We start from the raw sequence: 13,512 nt of genomic DNA, 5'->3' as shown, positions 1-13,512 counted from the left end.
AGGAGGCAAGGGTGGGTAGAGAGAAAATGACGGTGGAAGGGGCGAGCGGAGGAGAAAACATCCTCCCAGCGACAGCAAGGAGCTATGATGGAGCTCCTGGAGCGGAATATGACATGGAGGGTGCGAAAGAGAGGGGGGAATCGAGAGCTGCGCGGATAAGGAGGCAAGGGTGGGTAGAGAGAAAATGACGGTGGAAGGGGCGAGCGGAGGAGAAAACTTCCTCCCAGCGACAGTGAGGAGCTATGATGGAACTCCTGGAGCGGAATATGACATGGAGGGTGCGAAAGAGAGGGGGGAATCGAGAGCTGCGCGGAAAAGGAGGCAAGGGTGGGTAGAGAGAAAATGACGGTGGAAGGGGCGAGCGGAGGAGAAAACATCCTCCCAGCGACAGTGAGGAGCTATGATGGAACTCCTGGAGCGGAATATGACATTGAGGGTGCGAAAGAGAGGGGGGAATCGAGAGCTGCGCGGAAAAGGAGGCAAGGGTGGGTAGAGAGAAAATGACGGTGGAAGGGGCGAGCGGAGGAGAAAACATCCTCCCAGCGACAGCAAGGAGCTATGATGGAGCTCCTGGAGCGGAATATGACATTGAGGGTGCGAAAGAGAGGGGGGAATCGAGAGCTGCGCGGAAAAGGAGGCAAGGGTGGGTAGAGAGAAAATGACGGTGGAAGGGGCGAGCGGAGGAGAAAACATCCTCCCAGCGACAGCGAGGAGCTATGATGGAGCTCCTGGAGCGGAATATGACATGGAGGGTGCGAAAGAGAGGGGGGAATCGAGAGCTGCGCGGAAAAGGAGGCAAGGGTGGGTAGAGAGAAAATGACGGTGGAAGGGGCGAGCGGAGGAGAAAACATCCTCCCAGCGACAGCAAGGAGCTATGATGGAGCTCCTGGAGCGGAATATGACATGGAGGGTGCGAAAGAGAGGGGGGAATCGAGAGCTGCGCGGAAAAGGAGGCAAGGGTGGGTAGAGAGAAAATGACGGTGGAAGGGGCAAGCGGAGGAGAAAACTTCCTCCCAGCGACAGTGAGGAGCTATGATGGAACTCCTGGAGCGGAATATGACATGGAGGGTGCGAAAGAGAGGGGGGAATCGAGAGCTGCGCGGAAAAGGAGGCAAGGGTGGGTAGAGAGAAAATGACGGTGGAAGGGGCGAGCGGAGGAGAAAACATCCTCCCAGCGACAGTGAGGAGCTATGATGGAACTCCTGGAGCGGAATATGACATTGAGGGTGCGAAAGAGAGGGGGGAATCGAGAGCTGCGCGGAAAAGGAGGCAAGGGTGGGTAGAGAGAAAATGACGGTGGAAGGGGCGAGCGGAGGAGAAAACATCCTCCCAGCGACAGCGAGGAGCTATGATGGAGCTCCTGGAGCGGAATATGACATTGAGGGTGCGAAAGAGAGGGGGGAATCGAGAGCTGCGCGGAAAAGGAGGCAAGGGTGGGTAGAGAGAAAATGACGGTGGAAGGGGCGAGCGGAGGAGAAAACATCCTCCCAGCGACAGCGAGGAGCTATGATGGAGCTCCTGGAGCGGAATATGACATGGAGGGTGCGAAAGAGAGGGGGGAATCGAGAGCTGCGCGGAAAAGGAGGCAAGGGTGGGTAGAGAGAAAATGACGGTGGAAGGGGCGAGCGGAGGAGAAAACATCCTCCCAGCGACAGTGAGGAGCTATGATGGAACTCCTGGAGCGGAATATGACATGGAGGGTGCGAAAGAGAGGGGGGAATCGAGAGCTGCGCGGAAAAGGAGGCAAGGGTGGGTAGAGAGAAAATGACGGTGGAAGGGGCGAGCGGAGGAGAAAACATCCTCCCAGCGACAGCAAGGAGCTATGATGGAGCTCCTGGAGCGGAATATGACATGGAGGGTGCGAAAGAGAGGGGGGAATCGAGAGCTGCGCGGAAAAGGAGGCAAGGGTGGGTAGAGAGAAAATGACGGTGGAAGGGGCGAGCGGAGGAGAAAACATCCTCCCAGCGACAGTGAGGAGCTATGATGGAACTCCTGGAGCGGAATATGACATTGAGGGTGCGAAAGAGAGGGGGGAATCGAGAGCTGCGCGGAAAAGGAGGCAAGGGTGGGTAGAGAGAAAATGACGGTGGAAGGGGCGAGCGGAGGAGAAAACATCCTCCCAGCGACAGCGAGGAGCTATGATGGAGCTCCTGGAGCGGAATATGACATGGAGGGTGCGAAAGAGAGGGGGGAATCGAGAGCTGCGCGGAAAAGGAGGCAAGGGTGGGTAGAGAGAAAATGACGGTGGAAGGGGCGAGCGGAGGAGAAAACATCCTCCCAGCGACAGTGAGGAGCTATGATGGAACTCCTGGAGCGGAATATGACATGGAGGGTGCGAAAGAGAGGGGGGAATCGAGAGCTGCGCGGAAAAGGAGGCAAGGGTGGGTAGAGAGAAAATGACGGTGGAAGGGGCGAGCGGAGGAGAAAACATCCTCCCAGCGACAGCAAGGAGCTATGATGGAGCTCCTGGAGCGGAATATGACATGGAGGATGCGAAAGAGAGGGGGGAATCGAGAGCTGCGCGGAAAAGGAGGCAAGGGTGGGTAGAGAGAAAATGACGGTGGAAGGGGCAAGCGGAGGAGAAAACTTCCTCCCAGCGACAGTGAGGAGCTATGATGGAACTCCTGGAGCGGAATATGACATGGAGGGTGCGAAAGAGAGGGGGGAATCGAGAGCTGCGCAGAAAAGGAGGCAAGGGTGGGTAGAGAGAAAATGACGGTGGAAGGGGCGAGCGGAGGAGAAAACATCCTCCCAGCGACAGTGAGGAGCTATGATGGAACTCCTGGAGCGGAATATGACATGGAGGGTGCGAAAGAGAGGGGGGAATCGAGAGCTACGCGGAAAAGGAGGCAAGGGTGGGTAGAGAGAAAATGACGGTGGAAGGGGCGAGCGGAGGAGAAAACATCCTCCCAGCGACAGCGAGGAGCTATGATGGAGCTCCTGGAGCGGAATATGACATGGAGGGTGCGAAAGAGAGGGGGGAATCGAGAGCTGCGCGGAAAAGGAGGCAAGGGTGGGTAGAGAGAAAATGACGGTGGAAGGGGCGAGCGGAGGAGAAAACATCCTCCCAGCGACAGCAAGGAGCTATGATGGAGCTCCTGGAGCGGAATATGACATGGAGGTAGCGAAAGAGAGGGGGGAATCGAGAGCTGCGCGGAAAAGGAGGCAAGGGTGGGTAGAGAGAAAATGACGGTGGAAGGGGCGAGCGGAGGAGAAAACTTCCTCCCAGCGACAGTGAGGAGCTATGATGGAACTCCTGGAGCGGAATATGACATGGAGGGTGCGAAAGAGAGGGGGGAATCGAGAGCTGCGCGGAAAAGGAGGCAAGGGTGGGTAGAGAGAAAATGACGGTGGAAGGGGCGAGCGGAGGAGAAAACATCCTCCCAGCGACAGTGAGGAGCTATGATGGAACTCCTGGAGCGGAATATGACATTGAGGGTGCGAAAGAGAGGGGGGAATCGAGAGCTGCGCGGAAAAGGAGGCAAGGGTGGGTAGAGAGAAAATGACGGTGGAAGGGGCGAGCGGAGGAGAAAACATCCTCCCAGCGACAGCGAGGAGCTATGATGGAGCTCCTGGAGCGGAATATGACATGGAGGGTGCGAAAGAGAGGGGGGAATCGAGAGCTGCGCGGAAAAGGAGGCAAGGGTGGGTAGAGAGAAAATGACGGTGGAAGGGGCGAGCGGAGGAGAAAACATCCTCCCAGCGACAGTGAGGAGCTATGATGGAACTCCTGGAGCGGAATATGACATTGAGGGTGCGAAAGAGAGGGGGGAATCGAGAGCTGCGCGGAAAAGGAGGCAAGGGTGGGTAGAGAGAAAATGACGGTGGAAGGGGCGAGCGGAGGAGAAAACATCCTCCCAGCGACAGCGAGGAGCTATGATGGAGCTCCTGGAGCGGAATATGACATGGAGGGTGCGAAAGAGAGGGGGGAATCGAGAGCTGCGCGGAAAAGGAGGCAAGGGTGGGTAGAGAGAAAATGACGGTGGAAGGGGCGAGCGGAGGAGAAAACATCCTCCCAGCGACAGTGAGGAGCTATGATGGAACTCCTGGAGCGGAATATGACATGGAGGGTGCGAAAGAGAGGGGGGAATCGAGAGCTGCGCGGAAAAGGAGGCAAGGGTGGGTAGAGAGAAAATGACGGTGGAAGGGGCGAGCGGAGGAGAAAACATCCTCCCAGCGACAGCAAGGAGCTATGATGGAGCTCCTGGAGCGGAATATGACATGGAGGGTGCGAAAGAGAGGGGGGAATCGAGAGCTGCGCGGAAAAGGAGGCAAGGGTGGGTAGAGAGAAAATGACGGTGGAAGGGGCGAGCGGAGGAGAAAACATCCTCCCAGCGACAGCGAGGAGCTATGATGGAGCTCCTGGAGCGGAATATGACATGGAGGGTGCGAAAGAGAGGGGGGAATCGAGAGCTGCGCGGAAAAGGAGGCAAGGGTGGGTAGAGAGAAAATGACGGTGGAAGGGGCGAGCGGAGGAGAAAACATCCTCCCAGCGACAGTGAGGAGCTATGATGGAACTCCTGGAGCGGAATATGACATGGAGGGTGCGAAAGAGAGGGGGGAATCGAGAGCTGCGCGGAAAAGGAGGCAAGGGTGGGTAGAGAGAAAATGACGGTGGAAGGGGCGAGCGGAGGAGAAAACATCCTCCCAGCGACAGCAAGGAGCTATGATGGAGCTCCTGGAGCGGAATATGACATGGAGGGTGCGAAAGAGAGGGGGGAATCGAGAGCTGCGCGGAAAAGGAGGCAAGGGTGGGTAGAGAGAAAATGACGGTGGAAGGGGCGAGCGGAGGAGAAAACATCCTCCCAGCGACAGTGAGGAGCTATGATGGAACTCCTGGAGCGGAATATGACATGGAGGGTGCGAAAGAGAGGGGGGAATCGAGAGCTACGCGGAAAAGGAGGCAAGGGTGGGTAGAGAGAAAATGACGGTGGAAGGGGCGAGCGGAGGAGAAAACATCCTCCCAGCGACAGCGAGGAGCTATGATGGAGCTCCTGGAGCGGAATATGACATGGAGGGTGCGAAAGAGAGGGGGGAATCGAGAGCTGCGCGGAGAAGGAGGCAAGGGTGGGTAGAGAGAAAATGACGGTGGAAGGGGCGAGCGGAGGAGAAAACATCCTCCCAGCGACAGCGAGGAGCTATGATGGAGCTCCTGGAGCGGAATATGACATGGAGGGTGCGAAAGAGAGGGGGGAATCGAGAGCTGCGCGGAAAAGGAGGCAAGGGTGGGTAGAGAGAAAATGACGGTTGAAGGGGCGAGCGGAGGAGAAAACATCCTCCCAGCGACAGTGAGGAGCTATGATGGAACTCCTGGAGCGGAATATGACATTGAGGGTGCGAAAGAGAGGGGGGAATCGAGAGCTGCGCGGAAAAGGAGGCAAGGGTGGGTAGAGAGAAAATGACGGTGGAAGGGGCGAGCGGAGGAGAAAACATCCTCCCAGCGACAGCGAGGAGCTATGATGGAGCTCCTGGAGCGGAATATGACATGGAGGGTGCGAAAGAGAGGGGGGAATCGAGAGCTGCGCGGAAAAGGAGGCAAGGGTGGGTAGAGAGAAAATGACGGTGGAAGGGGCGAGCGGAGGAGAAAACATCCTCCCAGCGACAGTGAGGAGCTATGATGGAACTCCTGGAGCGGAATATGACATGGAGGGTGCGAAAGAGAGGGGGGAATCGAGAGCTGCGCGGAAAAGGAGGCAAGGGTGGGTAGAGAGAAAATGACGGTGGAAGGGGCGAGCGGAGGAGAAAACATCCTCCCAGCGACAGCAAGGAGCTATGATGGAGCTCCTGGAGCGGAATATGACATGGAGGGTGCGAAAGAGAGGGGGGAATCGAGAGCTGCGCGGAAAAGGAGGCAAGGGTGGGTAGAGAGAAAATGACGGTGGAAGGGGCGAGCGGAGGAGAAAACATCCTCCCAGCGACAGTGAGGAGCTATGATGGAACTCCTGGAGCGGAATATGACATGGAGGGTGCGAAAGAGAGGGGGGAATCGAGAGCTACGCGGAAAAGGAGGCAAGGGTGGGTAGAGAGAAAATGACGGTGGAAGGGGCGAGCGGAGGAGAAAACATCCTCCCAGCGACAGCGAGGAGCTATGATGGAGCTCCTGGAGCGGAATATGACATGGAGGGTGCGAAAGAGAGGGGGGAATTGAGAGCTGCGCGGAGAAGGAGGCAAGGGTGGGTAGAGAGAAAATGACGGTGGAAGGGGCGAGCGGAGGAGAAAACATCCTCCCAGCGACAGCGAGGAGCTATGATGGAGCTCCTGGAGCGGAATATGACATGGAGGGTGCGAAAGAGAGGGGGGAATCGAGAGCTGCGCGGAAAAGGAGGCAAGGGTGGGTAGAGAGAAAATGACGGTGGAAGGGGCGAGCGGAGGAGAAAACATCCTCCCAGCGACAGCGAGGAGCTATGATGGAGCTCCTGGAGCGGAATATGACATGGAGGGTGCGAAAGAGAGGGGGGAATCGAGAGCTGCGCGGAAAAGGAGGAAAGGGTGGGTAGAGAGAAAATGACGGTGGAAGGGGCGAGCGGAGGAGAAAACATCCTCCCAGCGACAGCGAAGAGCTATGATGGAGCTCCTGGAGCGGAATATGACATGGAGGGTGCGAAAGAGAGGGGGGAATCGAGAGCTGCGCGGAGAAGGAGGCAAGGGTGGGTAGAGAGAAAATGACGGTGGAAGGGGCGAGCGGAGGAGAAAACATCCTCCCAGCGACAGTGAGGAGCTATGATGGAACTCCTGGAGCGGAATATGACATGGAGGGTGCGAAAGAGAGGGGGGAATCGAGAGCTGCGCGGAAAAGGAGGCAAGGGTGGGTAGAGAGAAAATGACGGTGGAAGGGGCGAGCGGAGGAGAAAACTTCCTCCCAGCGACAGTGAGGAGCTATGATGGAACTCCTGGAGCGAAATATGACATGGAGGGTGCGAAAGAGAGGGGGGAATCGAGAGCTGCGCGGAAAAGGAGGCAAGGGTGGGTAGAGAGAAAATGATGGTGGAAGGGGCGAGCGGAGGAGAAAACATCCTCCCAGCGACAGTGAGGAGCTATGATGGAACTCCTGGAGCGGAATATGACATGGAGGGTGCGAAAGAGAGGGGGGAATCGAGAGCTGCGCGGAAAAGGAGGCAAGGGTGGGTAGAGAGAAAATGACGGTGGAAGGGGCGAGCGGAGGAGAAAACTTCCTCCCAGCGACAGTGCGGAGCTATGACTGAACTCCTGGAGCGGAATATGACATGGAGGGTGCGAAAGAGAGGGGGGAATCGAGAGCTGCGCGGAAAAGGAGGCAAGGGTGGGTAGAGAGAAAATGACGGTGGAAGGGGCGAGCGGAGGAGAAAACATCCTCCCAGCGACAGTGAGGAGCTATGATGGAACTCCTGGAGCGGAATATGACATTGAGGGTGCGAAAGAGAGGGGGGAATCGAGAGCTGCGCGGAAAAGGAGGCAAGGGTGGGTAGAGATAAAATGACGGTGGAAGGGGCGAGCGGAGGAGAAAACATCCTCCCAGCGACAGCGAGGAGCTATGATGGAGCTCCTGGAGCGGAATATGACATGAAGGGTGCGAAAGAGAGGGGGGAATCGAGAGCTGCGCGGAAAAGGAGGCAAGGGTGGGTAGAGAGAAAATGACGGTGGAAGGGGCGAGCGGAGGAGAAAACTTCCTCCCAGCGACAGTGAGGAGCTATGATGGAACTCCTGGAGCGGAATATGACATGGAGGGTGCGAAAGAGAGGGGGGAATCGAGAGCTGCGCGGAAAAGGAGGCAAGGGTGGGTAGAGAGAAAATGACGGTGGAAGGGGCGAGCGGAGGAGAAAACATCCTCCCAGCGACAGTGAGGAGCTATGATGGAACTCCTGGAGCGAAATATGACATGGAGGGTGAGAAAGAGAGGGGGGAATCGAGAGCTGCGCGGAAAAGGAGGCAAGGGTGGGTAGAGAGAAAATGACGGTGGAAGGGGCGAGCGGAGGAGAAACCATCCTCCCAGCGACAGCAAGGAGCTATGATGGAGCTCCTGGAGCGGAATATGACATGGAGGGTGCGAAAGAGAGGGGGGAATCGAGAGCTGCGCGGAAAAGGAGGCAAGGGTGGGTAGAGAGAAAATGACGGTGGAAGGGGCGAGCGGAGGAGAAAACTTCCTCCCAGCGACAGTGAGGAGCTATGATGGAACTCCTGGAGCGGAATATGACATGGAGGGTGCGAAAGAGAGGGGGGAATCGAGAGCTGCGCGGAAAAGGAGGCAAGGGTGGGTAGAGAGAAAATGACGGTGGAAGGGGCGAGCGGAGGAGAAAACATCCTCCCAGCGACAGTGAGGAGCTATGATGGAACTCCTGGAGCGGAATATGACATTTAGGGTGCGAAAGAGAGGGGGGAATCGAGAGCTGCGCGGAAAAGGAGGCAAGGGTGGGTAGAGAGAAAATGACGGTGGAAGGGGCGAGCGGAGGAGAAAACATCCTCCCAGCGACAGCGAGGAGCTATGATGGAGCTCCTGGAGCGGGATGTAATATGGAGGGTGCGAGAGAGAGGGGGGAATCGAGAGCTGCGCGGAGAAGGAGGCAAGGGTGGGTAGAGAGAAAATGACGGTGGAAGGGGCGAGCGGAGGAGAAAACATCCTCCCAGCGACAGCGAGGAGCTATGATGGAGCTCCTGGAGCGGAATATGCCATGGAGGGTGCAAAAGAGAGGGGGGAATCGAGAGCTGCGCGGAGAAGGAGGCAAGGGTGGGTAGAGAGAAAATGACGGTGGAAGGGGCGAGCGGAGGAGAAAACATCCTCCCAGCGACAGTGAGGAGCTATGATGGAACTCCTGGAGCGGAATATGACATGGAGGGTGCGAAAGAGAGGGGGGAATCGAGAGCTGCGCGGAAAAGGAGGCAAGGGTGGGTAGAGAGAAAATGACGGTGGAAGGGGCGAGCGGAGGAGAAAACATCCTCCCAGCGACAGCAAGGAGCTATGATGGAGCTCCTGGAGCGGAATATGACATGGAGGGTGCGAAAGAGAGGGGGGAATCGAGAGCTGCGCGGAAAAGGAGGCAAGGGTGGGTAGAGAGAAAATGACGGTGGAAGGGGCGAGCGGAGGAGAAAACTTCCTCCCAGCGACAGTGAGGAGCTATGATGGAACTCCTGGAGCGGAATATGACATGGAGGGTGCGAAAGAGAGGGGGGAATCGAGAGCTGCGCGGAAAAGGAGGCAAGGGTGGGTAGAGAGAAAATGACGGTGGAAGAGGCGAGCGGAGGAGAAAACATCCTCCCAGCGACAGTGAGGAGCTATGATGGAACTCCTGGAGCGGAATATGACATGAAGGGTGCGAAAGAGAGGGGGGAATCGAGAGCTGCGCGGAAAAGGAGGCAAGGGTGGGTAGAGAGAAAATGACGGTGGAAGGGGCGAGCGGAGGAGAAAACATCCTCCCAGCGACAGCGAGGAGCTATGATGGAGCTCCTGGAGCGGAATATGACATGGAGGGTGCGAAAGAGAGGGGGGAATCGAGAGCTGCGCGGAGAAGGAGGCAAGGGTGGGTAGAGAGAAAATGACGGTGGAAGGGGCGAGCGGAGGAGAAAACATCCTCCCAGCGACAGTGAGGAGCTATGATGGAACTCCTGGAGCGGAATATGACATGGAGGGTGCGAAAGAGAGGGGGGAATCGAGAGCTGCGCGGAAAAGGAGGCAAGGGTGGGTAGAGAGAAAATGACGGTGGAAGGGGCGAGCGGAGGAGAAAACATCCTCCCAGCGACAGCGATTAGCTATGATGGAGCTCCTGGAGCGGAATATGACATGGAGGGTGCGAAAGAGAGGGGGGTATCGAGAGCTGCGCGGAGAAGGAGGCAAGGGTGGGTAGAGAGAAAATGACGGTGGAAGGGGCGAGCGGAGGAGAAAACATCCTCCCAGCGACAGTGAGGAGCTATGATGGAACTCCTGGAGCGGAATATGACATGGAGGGTGCGAAAGAGAGGGGGGAATCGAGAGCTGCGCGGAAAAGGAGGCAAGGGTGGGTAGAGAGAAAATGACGGTGGAAGGGGCGAGCGGAGGAGAAAACATCCTCCCAGCGACAGCAAGGAGCTATGATGGAGCTCCTGGAGCGGAATATGACATGGAGGGTGCGAAAGAGAGGGGGGAATCGAGAGCTGCGCGGAAAAGGAGGCAAGGGTGGGTAGAGAGAAAATGACGGTGGAAGGGGTGAGCGGAGGAGAAAACTTCCTCCCAGCGACAGTGAGGAGCTATGATGGAACTCCTGGAGCGGAATATGACATGGAGGGTGCGAAAGAGAGGAGGGAATCGAGAGCTGCGCGGAAAAGGAGGCAAGGGTGGGTAGAGAGAAAATGATGGTGGAAGGGGCGAGCGGAGGAGAAAACATCCTCCCAGCGACAGTGAGGAGCTATGATGGAACTCCTGGAGCGGAATATGACATGGAGGGTGCGAAAGAGAGGGGGGAATCGAGAGCTGCGCGGAAAAGGAGGCAAGGGTGGGTAGAGAGAAAATGACGGTGGAAGGGGCGAGCGGAGGAGAAAACATCCTCCCAGCGACAGCAAGCAGCTATGATGGAGCTCCTGGAGCGGAATATGACATGGAGGGTGCGAAAGAGAGGGGGGAATCGAGAGCTGCGCGGAAAAGGAGGCAAGGGTGGGTAGAGAGAAAATGACGGTGGAAGGGGCGAGCGGAGGAGAAAACTTCCTCCCAGCGACAGTGAGGAGCTATGATGGAACTCCTGGAGCGGAATATGACATGGAGGGTGCGAAAGAGAGGGGGGAATCGAGAGCTGCGCGGAAAAGGAGGCAAGGGTGGGTAGAGAGAAAATGACGGTGGAAGGGGCGAGCGGAGGAGAAAACATCCTCCCAGCGACAGTGAGGAGCTATGATGGAACTCCTGGAGCGGAATATGACATTGAGGGTGCGAAAGAGAGGGGGGAATCGAGAGCTGCGCAGAAAAGGAGGCAAGGGTTGGTAGAGAGAAAATGACGGTGGAAGGGGCGAGCGGAGGAGAAAACATCCTCCCAGCGACAGCGAGGAGCTATGATGGAGCTCCTGGAGCGGAATATGACATTGAGGGTGCGAAAGAGAGGGGGGAATCGAGAGCTGCGCGGAAAAGGAGGCAAGGGTGGGTAGAGAGAAAATGACGGTGGAAGGGGCGAGCGGAGGAGAAAACATCCTGCCAGCGACAGCGATTAGCTATGATGGAGCTCCTGGAGCGGAATATGACATGGAGGGTGCGAAAGAGAGGGGGGAATCGAGAGCTGCGCGGAGAAGGAGGCAAGGGTGGGTAGAGAGAAAATGACGGTGGAAGGGGCGAGCGGAGGAGCAAACATCCTCCCAGCGACAGTGAGGAGCTAAAATGGAACTCCTGGAGCGGAATATGACATGGAGGGTGCGAAAGAGAGGGGGGAATCGAGAGCTGCGCGGAAAAGGAGGCAAGGGTGGGTAGAGAGAAAATGACGGTGGAAGGGGCGAGCGGAGGAGAAAACATCCTCCCAGCGACAGCAAGGAGCTATGATGGAGCTCCTGGAGCGGAATATGACATGGAGGGTGCGAAAGAGAGGGGGGAATCGAGAGCTGCGCGGAAAAGGAGGCAAGGGTGGGTAGAGAGAAAATGACGGTGGAAGGGGCGAGCGGAGGAGAAAACTTCCTCCCAGCGACAGTGAGGAGCTATGATGGAACTCCTGGAGCGGAATATGACATGGAGGGTGCGAAAGAGAGGGGGGAATCGAGAGCTGCGCGGAAAAGGAGGCAAGGGTGGGTAGAGAGAAAATGATGGTGGAAGGGGCGAGCGGAGGAGAAAACATCCTCCCAGCGACAGTGAGGAGCTATGATGGAACTCCTGGAGCGGAATATGACATGGAGGGTGCGAAAGAGAGGGGGGAATCGAGAGCTGCGCGGAGAAGGAGGCAAGGGTGGGTAGAGAGAAAATGACGGTGGAAGGGGCGAGCGGAGGAGAAAACTTCCTCCCAGCGACAGTGAGGAGCTATGATGGAACTCCTGGAGCGGAATATGACATGGAGGGTGCGAAAGAGAGGGGGGAATCGAGAGCTGCGCGGAAAAGGAGGCAAGGGTGGGTAGAGAGAAAATGACGGTGGAAGAGGCGAGCGGAGGAGAAAACATCCTCCCAGCGACAGTGAGGAGCTATGATGGAACTCCTGGAGCGGAATATGACATGGAGGGTGCGAAAGAGAGGGGGGAATCGAGAGCTGCGCGGAGAAGGAGGCAAGGGTGGGTAGAGAGAAAATGACGGTGGAAGGGGCGAGCGGAGGAGAAAACATCCTCCCAGCGACAGTGAGGAGCTATGATGGAACTCCTGGAGCGGAATATGACATGGAGGGTGCGAAAGAGAGGGGGGAATCGAGAGCTGCGCGGAAAAGGAGGCAAGGGTGGGTAGAGAGAAAATGACGGTGGAAGGGGCGAGCAGAGGAGAAAACATCCTCCCAGCGACAGTGAGGAGCTATGATGGAACTCCTGGAGCGGAATATGACATGGAGGGTGCGAAAGAGAGGGGGGAATCGAGAGCTGCGCGGAAAAGGAGGCAAGGGTGGGTAGAGAGAAAATGACGGTGGAAGGGGCGAGCGGAGGAGAAAACATCCTCCCAGCGACAGTGATTAGCTATGATGGAGCTCCTGGAGCGGAATATGACATGGAGGGTGCGAAAGAGAGGGGGGAATCGAGAGCTGCGCGGAGAAGGAGGCAAGGGTGGGTAGAGAGAAAATGACGGTGGAAGGGGCGAGCGGAGGAGAAAACATCCTCCCAGCGACAGTGAGGAGCTATGATGGAACTCCTGGAGCGGAATATGACATGGAGGGTGCGAAAGAGAGGGGGGAATCGAGAGCTGCGCGGAAAAGGAGGCAAGGGTGGGTAGAGAGAAAATGACGGTGGAAGGGGCGAGCGGAGGAGAAAACATCCTCCCAGCGACAGCAAGGAGCTATGATGGAGCTCCTGGAGCGGAATATGACATGGAGGGTGCGAAAGAGAGGGGGGAATCGAGAGCTGCGCGGAAAAGGAGGCAAGGGTGGGTAGAGAGAAAATGACGGTGGAAGGGGTGAGCGGAGGAGAAAACTTCCTCCCAGCGACAGTGAGGAGCTATGATGGAACTCCTGGAGCGGAATATGACATGGAGGGTGCGAAAGAGAGGAGGGAATCGAGAGCTGCGCGGAAAAGGAGGCAAGGGTGGGTAGAGAGAAAATGATGGTGGAAGGGGCGAGCGGAGGAGAAAACATCCTCCCAGCGACAGTGAGGAGCTATGATGGAACTCCTGGAGCGGAATATGACATGGAGGGTGCGAAAGAGAGGGGGGAATCGAGAGCTGCGCGGAAAAGGAGGCAAGGGTGGGTAGAGAGAAAATGACGGTGGAAGGGGCGAGCGGAGGAGAAAACATCCTCCCAGCGACAGCAAGCAGCTATGATGGAGCTCCTGGAGCGGAATATGACATGGAGGGTGCGAAAGAGAGGGGGGAATCGAGAGCTGCGTGGAAAAGGAGGCAAGGGTGGGTAGAGAGAAAATGACGGTGGAAGGGGCGAGCGGAGGAGAAAACTTCCTCCCAGCGACAGTGAGGAG

The sequence above is a fragment of the Pelophylax lessonae genome (genome assembly GCF_965119305.1).
Source record: "Pelophylax lessonae genome assembly, chromosome: 13".
In the NCBI taxonomy this organism is placed as follows: domain Eukaryota; kingdom Metazoa; phylum Chordata; class Amphibia; order Anura; family Ranidae; genus Pelophylax; species Pelophylax lessonae.
Note: the sequence above shows the minus strand (reverse complement) of the source record.